General features: G+C 43.5%; 1 pseudogene across 1 annotated transcript in view; it reads right to left on the bottom strand.

Annotated features, from left to right (window-relative positions):
* Positions 1–1,387: 1,387 nt before the first annotated feature.
* LOC308633211 (myosin-13-like) overlaps positions 1,388–15,432 on the bottom strand; it is a 33,973-nt pseudogene continuing 19,928 nt past the window's right edge. The window contains exons 14-23 of the transcript in view: positions 14,771–14,889; positions 13,875–14,024; positions 13,600–13,770; positions 12,559–12,868; positions 10,435–10,508; positions 10,236–10,323; positions 5,162–5,279; positions 4,229–4,352; positions 3,007–3,143; positions 1,388–1,529 (exon numbers count right to left, since the gene is read on the bottom strand). The product of the transcript in view is annotated as a myosin-13-like (transcript). The remainder of the gene's footprint in view (positions 1,530–3,006; positions 3,144–4,228; positions 4,353–5,161; positions 5,280–10,235; positions 10,324–10,434; positions 10,509–12,558; positions 12,869–13,599; positions 13,771–13,874; positions 14,025–14,770; positions 14,890–15,432) is intronic.

The raw sequence follows: 15,432 nt of genomic DNA, 5'->3' as shown, positions 1-15,432 counted from the left end.
TGCTTGTCAGAGAAGGATTTCAAGAGGGAGTTCCAGATGCATGAGGAACAAGTAGCTCAATTCCAGGAATATTAAATAATTCAAATCTGCGGATAGGGTGCTGGGCCTGCATTTCAAAACACTGTATCTCTGAACTTCCCCTTTCCCAGGTATGAAATGAAGCAGATGAATGACCATTTCAGTAAAGAACCGAGTGCCACAGTTAGTGGGTACACACACAAAATGTCTCAAAGCTGGGTTGCTTAGGTAAGTCTTGAAGGCATTATGCTGAGTTAAATCATCCAATCGCTAAAGGACAAATGCTTATGATTCTACTCATGGCATAGTCACATTTATGAGAGATGCAAAGTAGAACAGTGGTTGCCAGGAGTTGTGGGGGGAAGGAATGAGGGGTTATTTAATGGGTATGAAGTTTCAGTTTTGCAAAATAAAAATGTTCTGAAAATGGACAATGGAGTTGGATTGCACAATAATGTGATAGTAGTTGAGCCACTCAGCTGTAAACTCACATATGGTCACAATGGTAAACTGCATGCTATGTGTATATGACCATAACTTTAAAAAAAAAAAAGCTATGTTGCCTACAGTGGGGCCATAGGGTCAAGAAATCCTATTGTAAGGTGGAGATGTGCCAGTAAACAGAGCTGAGCCGGACCTCCTGTCCTGTACATGGTTAATTGTGGCCTAAAAAGTGACTGGTTCTTAAATTTGAAAGGTGTAAGCAGAATCATTTTCTCTAAGAAAACAAAATAAAACTTTCTCACAAGTCCATTATATTAAACCGACAATAGAGAGATCATCACTTAGTGGGGTGATAGAGTAAGCACAGAAGTCACAGTTGCGCAAAGCAGGGTGGGATCAGCAGTTTCTGTCTCTACCCAAGTTTTACAGGCAAGTGCACCAGAGGGAGAGGCCACTTGTACCACGTGGGACTGGACCCCTGGCCCTCGTGAAAGGCTATGGTTGGGAGGAGGCATGTTGAGCTTTGTGTCTATCCCTGGTATATAGTATGGACTGCCATCAAGTATGTCTCTCTGGCCACCAGGAAGCAGAAACATGCCATGATGCAGTGACACCTTACTGCCTGGTCACTGGTCCCTCTGGCTTCCTGCGGGATGTCCTGTGGCATCAGCTCTGGCAATAATCTGGAAACCTTCTGTCCAGCTACAATCTTCTCTGTTTCCTTGGTTGAACTTGGTTGGCATCAGCCAGAATGACATCCTGTTTTGACTTCTTTAATGGACCTGGAGCATCTGGATGAATCAAAATCTTTCTGGTTGTAAGTGACAGAAATCAACACAGAGTGGCTTAAACCTAAATAAAAATTTCCAACTTATGCAACTGAAATGTCAGGTATAGCTGGCTCCAAGGGTCCAAATAATGCCATTCACTCTCTCTCACCCCATAATTTTTCAGCAAAGGCTGCACTCTTCAGCAAAGGCTTGATTTTAAAGAAGAGGTTCATCCAGGGCCAGTGCTTGACATTCATAAAAGAGCGGATGTTGTACTGGATGCAAAAGATGGAGTCCCTCTGCATTGGTTAGGACTCCAATTAATAAACCCCAGCAAGGCCTCGTCTGCCTCAACCCCCGCTTGCCCTCAAAGGACCCCAGGATCTGCATCCTTCCTGGTTGAATGAGAAGGAAGTACAGCCATGCTTCGCAGACCCTGTGGTTCCAGAGTAGCTCTGCAAATGGGGAGCACAGGACAGAGCATGTGTAAAGGTTGGAAAGAAGAGAAGGCACAGGGCCATTTGTGGATCTCGCTTTGCCTGGCTGCCTGCTGCACCACCCTGTTGAAAATCCTTTACCTGAGATCATCGGTGGACGCCTAGTGGCCAATGCCATCAGCACATTTATTCAGACGATTGGGTCTTTCTCCCGCATTTGAATTATTAATCAAATCTCACTTCTTTGGAACTCCTTCTGCCTTTGATTTGCTGCTTTGTAGTATTTTGACATACAGACCTCCTCTTCCTGCTGAAGCATTGATAGAACCCCATGACCTGTTTTAGTTGTCTCTTAGCCTCTTGCCCTGGGGGAATTGATTTGTTTTCCTAATTTTGATTGTTGCCTATGTCCCTGCATGTTCTACACAGCTTCATAGTAATATACATAAGTGCCTAAAAATGTATTTATGTCTCCATTAAACTGGTTCTTCTTTTGGAATATCTATACTTTATTTCCATGCCAGCTTCCATTGGCTTCACCAAACTGGATGCCTGGTGTATTCCTAGCACATGGTGGAGGTCCACTGTTAGATCTACACTGGAAGACCAAGCTGCCACCCAAGTTCTGCTTTCCCTAATGCCCTCACATAACCAGTCATCCATGCTGCTTTTCTTTTCCTTGAATTATCCAAGCAATTAGACTCTTAAATATTTCCTTATTCCATGCCCTCCTCTCCCACCCATAGACTAAAGCTCAATTTAGGTCCTTGTCTCTTTAATTTGGACTTCCACTACAGTCGGGGTCATGACCCCTTCCATCCCCTCAGGTTCACTCTCTTCCCAGCTGCTAGAGAGACCTGATCCCCTCACTCATCTCCTTATGTTCCTTCTGGAGCTTCCCCATCAACCAGAGGATGGGGACCCTCGCTACCTGCCTCATTTAGTGCTCCAATAACAGTGACCTGCTTGTTGGTGTCCCTTCCAGATCATATTTTAAAACAGGTTATGCAAAACTTTTTCCAGAGGGGAAAAAAAATTTGTGCTGACCCGTTCATGCCAACTCCAAAGCCCCAAGCATATTTTGGGGGGGCTTGCTTGTGTCAGGTCCCCACTCCCCTGACTAAACATTGCACTTGTGTTAAAATTGGTCATGCCCATGTCTGCTTCCCCCTCCTCTGTGAGCTGCTGGAAGACAGGGTTCATTTCTGTATGAGATTGCTGCTCTGGAAATGTTGGTCAAATGAATGAAGGAGAGTCTCCCAGCAATAAAAGCAGGAAGTAACAACCAGCTGCTATGTGGGACGGGCAGGGTAACACAGAGGGAGAGTCTGCATCACCTCCTCTCCATCATCTTCTTAAACTCCAACCGCATCAGGTAGCCCCTGCACACGGCCTGCGTGCGTGTCATCAGGGTCACCAGCTTCTCGTCTCTCATCTCCTCCAAAAGTCCCAGGAGTCCAGCTTTGAAAAATACCTGTATTCAAAGAGAGATGACCCCTGCTTTGTCTTCAGCAGGTGGTCAACTGAGTCTCTTGAGGGAGCCTACATCTACCCAAGCCCACTCCTGGACTCTCATCAGAGTTCTGGGTTGGAACCGGCGGCAGTTTAGCCTCTAAGACTTTTTCCCACTGACTCTGGTCTCTGTAGCTGCACCTTTGGGGCAGAGAGGTAACCTGTTCTAAAGTAGGTTCCAGACCCACCAACTCATATGGATCAGTTCTGTCAGAGCTTATGCTCAGACAGTAAAAATGAGTTCAGAAAAATCACACTAGTGCAACTGCACCCAGATGAGGTCTCCTCCTCTCCCTGCCCATCAACAAATGTGGGTCTCACTCTCAGGTCCCCTGCACCAACTGTATGCAGTGGCAGAACTTACTCCATCTCCATGGCAGCCTAGGAAATAGAGTACTCTGTGGACCATCTGAGGACCCCAGCCTGCCTCTTTCCAGGACTGAAAGCCAGCCTTTGCCACTCAGTGGTTCCTATCTGACTTACCTCTCCATGTGACCTTGAGCATTGTCCTTGTCCTTGCCTTCCTGCCCTTACCCTGCATTTCCTCTGCCCTCCCAAGAACCGGAGGAGGCAGGTGCCATCCTAATCACCATGCCCCCTCTCTCACCGGTTATTGTAAGAAGAATGAAATACGTATGGAAGGACTGATAGCACATGTGCTCAATAACTAGCATCCATTTTATTGGTTATGATTACTCTGCTCAAACCCTCACTGTCTCTGGAATCTTCTATGTTCTCTTCTGTCAGTTGCTCTTTCTCTCCCTTTAAGAGTCTCTCTTCTCGTCTCCCTCTAGGACATCAAAGTTCCTCATTGCTATTCACTGGGGCTTCCAATCTCAGCTTCTACTTACTCCAAGACCAATGTGGAGAGAAAACCCTCTATTCCTAACCACAGAGCTTCCTTTATCTGGGCTTCAGATAAGGGATGGCCAGGTGGATCAGAAGAGGAAAGAGACTCTTCCCTCCAACCAACTAACAAGCAGTTAGAACTGTGGGTTCCCTGAGGGATTGGGGGTGTGGTGGTATTCCAGCTTCACCTGTTCTCACCTTGGTGTGACCAAACCGGAACTGTTCCCGGTCCACGTCAATAGAGTTCAGGAGCTTCTCTGAAGCATTTTTGCTGTCAATAAACTGCCCCTCTGGGATGGCACTGGCATTGAGGATCCGATACCTAAAGAAAGGTGACAGCACATCTTAAATGGATTCAACTCCCAGAATGGTCCCATGCTTGAGACCAGGGCTTCTAGAACCTTCTGTTCCAGCCTTAGGAGGAAGTAGGATACTATCAGCTGCTCTGGGAGAGGGAGATATTTAGAGGTTGGTACTAGGGCCATGGTAGAGAGAGAAAAGCATAAAGGAAGCCCAGCAAGTGCACACAGGGCTGGAATTTTGCTTTCAGAGGCAATGGTTCCTATCTAATTTAAAAGAGCCTTGAAATCAGCTGTGACCTACAGACCTCAGTTCTCCTACCTCTAGAGGGTCCCAGCTCCTCCTCTACTCTGGACATTGGCTTAACTCCCAGGCCCAGAAGAGAGGAGGAGAGAGGTGGTCTGGAGCAGTGGCTCTTAACAGGGGCAATTTGGTCCCCAGGGATGTTTGAAGAAATATTTGATTGTCATAGCTTGAGGGTAAGAGCTGTGGGTTTGCCACCAGCATGTTGGGCAGAGGCCAGGAATGTTGCTAAAGTCCTACAATGCACAGGACAGTCCTTCATAAAGGATTACCTAGCTTCCAATGTCCATAGTGTGGAGGTTGAGTCACTGTAGTCTAGAGTCACAAGCTAGAGAGCTCTGGCCTTGGGACCATTTAGGGCAGGCCCAGCACTCATTTTGAACATGGGATCATCCCCTAGCAAAAGGCAAAGTCCATAAGAACCCCAGGAGGCTTGTGAATTCACCAACTACCCAACCCAAGGAATGCTTTTAGGGAGAACAAAAGGTGCCCTCAAATGGGGACAGATGCAAAGACAAGGTAACCTACCTCTGTTTGAAGTCAGCATAGAGAATCCTGCTGGGGAATCCTTTCCTGCAAATCCGGATGCCCTCAAGAACCCCATTACAGCGCAGCTGGTGCATGACCAGGTAGTGGTCCATCACACCTGGGAAGAGAACATTCTAAGGGATGCCTGTGGCTTTTTCATTGTTCAGCTCCTTTTACTTTTTTGTTTTCTTTTTCTTTTTGTTGTTGTTATTGCAGTAGAGAGGATTGAACCCAAGGGTATCCACCAATGAGCTGTATCTCCAGGTCTTTTGTATTTTTTTTTTTAATTTTGAGACAGGGTCTTGCCAATTTTTCCAGGTTGATCTAAAACTTGCAGTCCTTTCTGCAAAACCTCCAGAGTTTCATAGCTCATTGTTCATCCTGGATGATCCAAGGCACCAGGAGCCATCCCCAAACACCCAGATTTCACTAGAGGTAATGCCAGCTTTAAGATGGGGGTTGAAGGAGGCTAAAACCTGCTAACAAGTTCTGGTCTCTTTGGGAGACTCTGGCACCCACAACCATAGGAATGAGAGCCAACGGTTTGATCTTTACTCTGCTTATGGCTCTGGATTCTAGTGAGGCTCTCAGAGAGGGCACAATAGGTATGGAGTGGTTATTGGGCTTCCCGTTGGATACCTTGAAATCTCTTCCTGCCTCTACACTATACAGGTTTGTCTTTAGTGAGAGAAGGGAGCAGGCTGAATTCAGGGTGGGTGATCATCAGTCAATCGCTTCGCACCTGCCCTGGGAAGTGGGGGTGACGACTAAAACTTGCACTGAAGAAGAAAAAACAGAAGGACAAATCCCCACGGGGGAGGTACCATGGCCACTCTTGGTAATCAGCCTAGGTCAGACACAAATCAAACTGGGGCTGAGAACACTCTGACGTGGGGCTCTGTGAGGAGTTACAGGTGAGGTACTATGGTGACATGATGGCTTCTCTTTTTAAAATATGTTTTATTTGTTCTTATTAGTTATACCTGATAACATGATTTTGACATTATACATATATGGAGTATAACTTCCCATTCTTCTGGTTGTTCATGATGTGGAATTACATTGGTCTTGTAATCATACATGCCCGTAGAAAAGTAATGTCTGATTCATTCCACTGTCTTTCCTATTCCTATTCCCCCTCCCTTCCCTTCATTCCCCTTTGTCTAATCCAAAGCACTTCTATTCTTACCTACCACCCTCTCCCCTTCTGTGAGTTAGCAACCACATATCAGAGAACACATTCGGCCTTTGGATTTTTGGGATTGGCATATTTCACTTAGCATGATATTCTCCGGTTCCAACATGACAGCTTCTTAACAAGGGCTTCCTAAGTTGCTGGGGAGGGTGTGGCTAAAGCTGGCTTTGACTTAACCTTATGAAAACTTCTGGAATGCTACAAGCTTCCCTGGTGGCTTGTGAGGAGAGATCATTATACAATTTCTAAGGCTTTGCTAGAGCAGCACTGTCTGATGCAGCAGTTATTAGCCATGTGGGCCTATTTACATCTGAATTCATTAGCATTAAAAATTCGTGGGCTGGGGATGTGGCTCAAGCGGTAGCGCGCTCGCCTGGCATGCGTGCGGCCCAGTTCGATCCTCAGCACCACATACCAACAAAGATGTTGTGTCCGCTGAGAACTAAAAAATAAATATTAAAAATTCTCTCTCTCTCTCTCTCTCTCTCTCTCTCTCTCTCTCTCTCCTCTCTCTCTCTCTCTCAAAAAAAATCATTTCTTAGTTGCACTTAGTCCACATTTCACATAACTAATGGCTACCATTTTGAACAGTGCAGATATTGAACATTTCTATCCTTCCCAAAGGTTCAATTGGACAGTGATTACCTAGAGAAAAATTTGGTTAAGACCAAATAGAAATTGTATCAGAAATTCAGAAAATCACTGATGTAGACAGAACCTTAAACATCATCTGGTCCACCCCTCAGTAATTCTCAGATGATGATTCCTGCTGGTTCAAATCCCTGCTGTGCTATTTACTGGCTATGTGAACCAGGGACTTTCTGTGTCTCAATTTCTTCACTTGAAAAATAAGAAAAATACTGAGTATCTGCTTTAAAAGGCTGTTGTGAAGATTAAGGGGAAGAAGATGTAAAGAGGTTAAAATAGCCCCTGACACACTGTAGGGGGCTTCACGGACACTTGTCCTTGTGATTTGCCACAACCGAGCATGGTCAAAGGCAAGGCTAAGCCCTGCATCTCTACAAGAGCCAGGAGCAGGGAGAAAAGGCACAGGTAGAGGTTAATGATCCTTCTAGAACCAAAAGAAAAGGACCATCATTTGATGATGGGGAGACCAGAGCAGCCATGTTGCTTGCCAAGCCGTGCACCTATTGTATACTGTGTGCACTTGGTGGTGGAGAGAGAGAGGAGGGACAGGGGACAGGGCCCTTTCCTAATCTCCACAGAACCTGGGGAAGACTGAGGCCTGGAGAAGTGAAAGGCTTTGCAAGGTAGTTGGCAGAGCAAAGACTGGACCCTCTGTGTGTTTCCTCCCAACCCTGGCTGAGTTGTTTTCTAGCAGATCCATGAAAAGTCCTCATTTGTTTTGGTACAAATTTCCAGAATTTCTAAAATATTCCTTGAGCCACCGCCTCCTTCTTCTCATGTTACCAACCCCTGAAGATTTTTCCTTTTTATCCTCCCTCACTTTTTACTTCCCTCTCACTCTTTTCTCCTCCCATCTCACCCTTCCGCAGGCAGTTGCATGACATCCATGATATCCATTTTATAATTTTGGCATCTCAGGGGATCTGCTAACCAGGAAAAGATTGCCCCTTCTGTAGCTAGTGAATTCTTAGCTAATGACTCCTTGTTAAATTAGCCTTTCATATGCAAAGAAACTAATTCAAAGCCCTTACCTTCCAAACTGTCCTTATTCAGCTCTCACACTCTGAGACCTTATGCCTCTATCCTAATCACACAGCAGCAAGACATCTGGGGCAGTTCATACACCTTGAAGCCTGATGCAATTATTCGGGTCTATCCAATCCTAAACCAGCTTAGCCTGTTGACATCGACTCACCCATTCTTTTCCATGAAAATCACAATAAAGTCTCTTATCTGAGATTTCCCCCTTGCTCTTCTTGCCCCCTCACCTGGCCCTTGTCCTTCCCTTCCTGACTTTACAGGGTGAACCCCCTATCTTGGGAATTGCAGTGACAAACCATCTTTTCAGGACTCTCCTAATCTGTTGGCCTCACCATACTTGAATAATAGTCAAATCCACATTTTAAAACAGCACACATCTGGAAAGTCCCAGGCTTGTCACAAGAAGAGAGTCAGAGGGAGGCAGCAGCCCTGCTTCCTAGGGGTTCCTGTTTCTGATCCCATGAAGCCATGGGAGGTTGTAGAAGAACAACTAGAAAGAACCACATGTGCCTGTGGATGGGGAGGAAGTTGGAGATTTGGTCTTGGACTGTGGCTTTCAGTCCCAGCTCTGAGTGCCCTGGGGTGAAGCACTGGAATCCCAGGGTCTTTAGTGTGACCTCTTCTAGGAAATGAAGGGGTGGCACTAAGTGCTTTCTGAGGTGTCTCCCAGGCTATCTACCATAGCAGGGTGTTAGTCTCTTTCCAGACAAGGAAATGAAAACAGAGCCATGCCAGAGCAAAGGGGAAACAGAGAGGAAACGACAGATTTCCCTAGAATTGACCTTCTGAAAGAAAAGGTAAGCCATTGGCACAGTTTGGAAGTCCCAGAGGTCGATCCATTCCTGTATCTGTTGATACTTGAAGGCCATCTGATCTCTCCATTCACTTGTGATGTGAAAGAGGCAAGTGTTTAGTCATGAGCGAGCGTTGGGTATAGAAGGATTTCACTGTGTATAGGCTCCCTCACAGACACAGCTCTTTGTGATAATAGTTGTTCTCTTTGAGACAAAGGACCCCGAGAAACAGCTATACTCTACTATGTGTGAGCCGGGCCTGGGTGACAATTACGGTCCTACTTTAGTGCACGATGTTCTCTATCTAGATTTATATGGTCTCTTATTCTCAGTTCTCATTTTTAAAGTGGAGGTAATCACATGTATCTGTTTCGAGGATGAGAGATAATTTAATAAGGTGGCTGACACACACTACAGGATAAAAACCAAAAATCTGTTGTGATTGATGCTGTTTTTACGATGGGATACCAAAGACAATTATTTGCCAAATGCAATGATTCTTTACTTTAGGATAAAAGAGGCCAATAGAGCCCTTCAAGAATCTTATGAGAGCTATGGATGAAATGTGTCTATACACATACATACAATGCTTGGGATATGATTTCATGGTAGGGACACTAGAAAAAAAATATAAGATGCCTTGTTGAATTTGAATTTCAAATATAAAATGAATATTTTTAAATATTTAAATTAAATAAATTTTTAATATACATATATCCCAAATATTGCATGGGTCTCATAAGTATTTTTGTGTGGAGGGGTTGTGGTGCTGGGGATTGAACTCAGGAATGCTATACCACTGAGCTACATCCACAGACTTTTTAAATTTTGAGACAGAGTTTTGCTAAGTTGTTCAGGCTGGTCTCAAACTTGTGATCCTCCTGCCTCAGCCTCCCGAATTGCTGGATTACAGGCATGTACCACTGCACCTAACAGCCATTTTTGAATTATTTATCTGAAATCCATATGTAGTAGAATGAAATTTAATCCTTATCTGTCACCCTGCACAAAACTCGACTCAAAGTGGATCAAAGACCTAGAAATTAGACCAGAAACTCTGCACATACTAGAAGAAAATGTAGGCCCAACCTATTGGAACACATTGGCTCAGGAACCAACTTCCCTAACAAGACTCCTAAAGTGCAAGAAGTAAAATCAATATTCAGTAAATGGGATGGCATTAAGCTCAAAAGCTTCTTCACAGCAAATGAAACTAGAATTTAAAATGGCATCCAGTGTTTTAATTTACAAGTCAGGTAACCTGATTTAACAAACTCATTTGAGAAGTGATAAAGACTATAACCCTTTCCCTACACACATGCACAGAATTTTATGTACATTTTAGGAAGTTCTCCTCGGTTCAATAAATGCTCTGCAAGATGGGATTGCTACTCACCAGGAGTCTTGGTCTCATTGGGAATCAGACATCGTACAAAGTGAGGGTGAGTGCTCCGTAAGTTGGTCATCAATTTGTTTAAATTTTCCTGGGATACAAACCAAAAAAAAAAAAAAAAAAAAACAAGCCCATTTATTTCAGCACATGTCATTTTTACCAGGCAGAATAACTGCAATGTGGAAGTTGCCAAAACACGAACCCTGAACACGGCTGACACCGTCTGGAAAGAGGATCCCTTCTTCTTCCCGCCTTTCTTGCTTCTCCCGGAGTCACCTGGAGGCAGACAGGGAAGGGCAGGTCAGAGGCAGCCCAGAGAACACAGTGGTGGACTCTCCAATCACCTCTTTCAAGTCCAAAAACAGGAGCTTTGGTTTTCTTTTGACTTAACAGACTTAAATTGTTATTTGTTTGATTTTTAAAAATAATAATTTTTTAGTTGTAGTTGGACACAATACTTTTATTTTATTTATTTATATGTGGAGCTGAGGATAGAACCCAGGGCCTTCCATGTGCTAGGTGAGCGCTCAACCCCTGAGCCACAACCCCAGCCCCTTGTTTGATTTTTTAAAAGATGCTTTTAAACTGTCCAGATTTGGGAAAGCTCAACTTTATCCCCATTGATGGGGTGGGGAGGGTGCATGTGGGTGGCATTTTACTTTAATAATAACTTAAGACTCTCAGAACAGAAGATTAGTCTCTTACCTTTAGAGGTCAGACATGAAATCAGACTGACTAATTGGCAAGATTGAGATGTCCCTCTTAATGATTGTGATTTCTTTTTTAAAAATATTTTTTTTATTTTTTATTTGTAGTTGAACACAATACCTTTATTTTATCTATTTATTTTTATGTGGTGCTGAGGATCAAACCCAGGGCCCCACCCATGCTAGGCAAGAGCTCTATCGCTGAGCCACAACCCCAGCCCCGTGATTTCTTTCTTGAGTTGACATCCTTTTATTCCAGAATTTTTGTTTAGCTCTTTCTCTTTTTCCTTCCTCCCTTCCTTCTTTCTTTCTTACCTTTTTGGCAGTACTGAGAAGTGAACCCAGGTCCTTTCACCCACTAGGCAAGGGCTGTACATCCTCAGCTCCCCTGTTTACTTCTTAATAAGAAAGTAACCGAAGGTAATAAAAGTAAGCCGATAATATTCTACAAGTCAAATTTTCTTCTTTCTAAAAGAAATAACCCAATTTGCTATCTGAATTTGGAGTCAGTGATATTTGTTCTACTTTTTCTGAATGGCTCACTTTCATATTTAGCCCACATGAAGTTTAAATTTATGCACATTTATCACATTTTTCTGCCAAAGTATGCTACACATTAATTTTTAAAAAGATCCAATTATCTATGAAATGTTTATATTGTATATATTTTAAAATGAAAAGCATTAATGTAATAAATTTATACATTTAAGGTAGTCTCTCCTTTTCAACTCTAGTTAGGCAATTATTTAAAATATAAATACAATGGTAACCTTAAAAAGTGACACTAGCTGCTGCAGTCACTTTGGAAAAGGATTCAGCCACCTCAAAAGGTTGCCATAGTTACCATGTGACACAGCAATTCCACTCCTAGGTATATTTTCAAGGGAATTGACAACACATATTTCCATAGAAACGTGTCTACAAATGCTCATAGCAGCAGTTTTCACAATAGCCCAAAGGTCAAGGCAACCCAAGTGTCTGCCAATGGGTGAATGGATGAATAGAATGTGGTACATTCACACAATGGAATGTTATTTATCTACAGAAAGGACGGAAGTACTGATGAAATATGCTACATCATAGACAAACCTTAAAAATATTAGTCTGGTGAAAGAAGCCAGACACAAATGGCCATGTTGTATGTTATTCAATTTGTAACAGATCTCCAGAATAGCAAATCCACAGAGACAGAAAGGAGATCAGTGGTTTTCAGGGGATCTGGATCAAATTGAGGAGTGACGGATGTTGATAGATTGCAGGGGGTGATGAAATGGTTCTTGAATCAGATGGTGGTGGTACAACATTGTGAATATACTAAGCACTGCTGGAAAATGTAAAGGGTAAATTTTATTGAATGTAAATTATATATTAATGAAAACATAATTAAATAATTTAGTATTAGTGACTTTGTGCACTAAGAGGGGCAGTTTACCTCCACAGACGTCTATCTTAAGGAGGAGTTAGAGTAGGGAAAAGAAAAAATGGAGAACAGAGACAGACAAATCTAGCTCAGCCTGAAGCTTGACTACTGGTTCTATGAGCAGCTTTGTGATATGAGTAATTACACAGAGATTTCCACAGGGGCTGGGGAGGGGGGTGGATAAAGATAAGAATTTTACCTGTTTCAGCACCAGCATAGTTGGAAAAAAGAAAGGACAGCAACTTCAGTGAAGATTTCTGGTACAGTCCCACCACTGTCTCATTCAGGGGGTCCTTGTTCTTGTCCAGCCAGCCAGCAATGTTGTAGTCCACAGTGCCTGCATAGTGCACCAGCGAGAAGTGGGCCTAGGCCTTGCCTTTGGCAGGCTTGGGCTTCTGGAAGTTGTTGGACTTGCCCAGGTGCTGGTCATACAGCTTGTTCTTGAAGGAGGTGTCTGTTGCCTTGGGGAACATGCACTCCTCTTCCAGGATGGAGAAGATGCCCATAGGCTGGAAGGAGGATAACAGAGACCATTCCTCTATATTTAAGAGTACCTACCAATGGCTCCATGGTCTGGGGAAGCCAAAGAGAATTTTTTTGGTGCCATCACTCTGGTACTTCCAGCACTGGAACATAAGCTCTGTAGGAACAAGGCTCTTGTTTTGGTGCAATGACCAAACAATGGTAGATATACAGAATGTGTTTAATATTTGTTGAACAAAAGAACATGGAAAGAATAGAAAGTTGCACATAGAGCCATAAGATGAATCATACATTAAATGATATCTGGGCTTCCTATGGCTACTTAGGAAGATATAGTTATTTCAACATGATCAGTTTTCAAAATTATTATGGGAAGTCATTTTTTAAAAGTTGATGTCATCTTCTGTTTTCATAGTAATGTTCTACCAAGAACCCCATTGTGCACGGTCCTTCCCCTTTGGGTCTTTGGGCAAATCAAGAATGTGAGTGCCTTGTTGGAATGGCACTCACATTCTTCGGAATAACGGAACACTTGGATCTGAACCATCCATGCACCTCTTTGAAGTGTCAGAACAGATTCTGGGGTGCTTTTCAAATGCTTTATCCTTTCTATAAAAGAGGATTCAGTCATCTGAAGGCTCACAGCCTTGGAGAGTAAGGTTAGGACACCAATCTATTAGCAGAGAAGAGGCAGAGTAACAAGTATCCCAGGGTCCCAGCAAAGAGGAGCTTTCCCTGGGGAGCAGCGTTTCTCTACCTTCTCAATAAGCTCAATACAGGCAGCCAGGTCCATCCCAAAATCAATGAACTCCCACTCGATGCCTTCCTTCTTGTACTCCTCCTGCTCCAGCACGAACATGTGGTGGTTGAAGAACTGTTGCAGTTTCTCATTGGTGAAGTTGATGCACAGCTGCTCCAGGCTGTTGAACTAGGTGTTTCCAATACCAAAGAGTTTGAGTGAGTTTGGAAAATTCCCTGGAAATTCTGCCAAGCAGACACCAAGTCAGCCAGTCATTTCCCCAAACAACTCACATCAAAGATCTCAAAGCCAGCAATGTCCAAGACCCCAATGAAGTACTGCCTGGGTTGCTTGGTGTCCAGCTGCTGGTTGATACGGGTGACCATCCACAGGAACATTTTCTCGTAGACGGCTTTGGCCAGGGCTCCCACTGAGTTGGTCACCTTGAGGAAGGATCACCCACACCACACTCAAATTGGCATTTTTACAGTCATATTAAGTTGGAACAGATGAAATTGATGTCAAGAAGGTCAAAAGCCATTGAATTTTTGTCAATTTCATACTGTTCAACATAATATTAAATATTTCTTGAGATATTTGTCCAGCTCATGATGCTCCTGTTTCTTTGAGAACTATTTCACTTACAAAGATAGTTTTCTAACAACCAGGATTATAGCCCATGACTCTAGCCCCTGGCCATACTTACTGGAGCCAGAGTTGGATCCTTGCTCCAGTATGGGTGAATGAGAGTATCTCTTAAGAGAATCTGGAGTTGACTGGTCTGAATATCTGGGTGGATCTGGAAACACAGATATGTAAACTTGGGAAGTATGAGGGGGTCATCCACGCAAAGAGGTGGAGAAAGCTTCTCTGCCTAAGCAAAGATAAACAGAGAAGGAGAAAGATGACTGCCCATGCCACCTCAGTAAAGATGCTAGAAAAAGCCACCTGGCTCTAGAGGGTTCTTCACTGCCTGATTCCCGGTGCTCATGACATGCAGGGGGTGGTGGTGGGTGGGCATTTTTTCTTTGGCATGACTTGAATTCCCCCTGAGGTCTAAAATGAATTCCCCCTTAATGCCCAAACCAGTTCCCTATGTATTTCTGAAAACTGTCACTGAGAAGACTTTAATATGATGATTAAAATAGCAAAATACCTTCATCAACTAGATTTGAAGCATCTCCATTACCTGTTGGACATTTTGCCCTTTGGTGACATATTCATTTCCAACCTTCACCCTGGGACAGCACAGGCCTTTCAGCATTTCTGCAGAATTCAGACCCATCAGGTACCCAGCTTTGTCAGCCACTGACAGAAGAGGAGAAATGTGTCATGCAAAAGCAGCCACTGCTAAGGCGCCCAATGAGGCTCTCGTTCCTCCCAGAAATGTTTTCTATGAGTCCCTTTTGATGTCTCTGCATTCTCCCATATGTACCAGGACTGCACTGATTCAGTGAGGTTTGGACTCATAGTCCAGGGACCTGTCTCAAGAACTTGCAACTTGCCTCTTGGATATAACCTTTATCAGCAATTAACTTTTTGTTTGATCTTGACCTACTGATATTTCAACTTCATAAAAAGACATAACTTGCATAGTAATATTAGAGTCTGATAATACATAAAATGGTACTGAAGTAAAGAACCATGTGGACAGTTGACAATACATGTTAGGCCCTTTCCTAATTTATACAAAGTGCCGTGCTAATGGTTGAGAGAGAAACTCAAAACCTTGAACCTGCCTTCAAGTGTTCACAGTTGAAAGCAGTTGAACATGGGCAATTTTATTTGGCTTATGGACTACACTTGTAGTATCTGCTGTGGGTTCTGCATGTGTGATTCTACTAACCTTGG

Source organism: Spermophilus citellus (genome assembly GCF_964194105.1).
Source record: "Spermophilus citellus genome assembly, chromosome: 14".
Classification (NCBI taxonomy): domain Eukaryota; kingdom Metazoa; phylum Chordata; class Mammalia; order Rodentia; family Sciuridae; genus Spermophilus; species Spermophilus citellus.
This window is presented reverse-complemented; position numbering and strand designations above follow the sequence as displayed.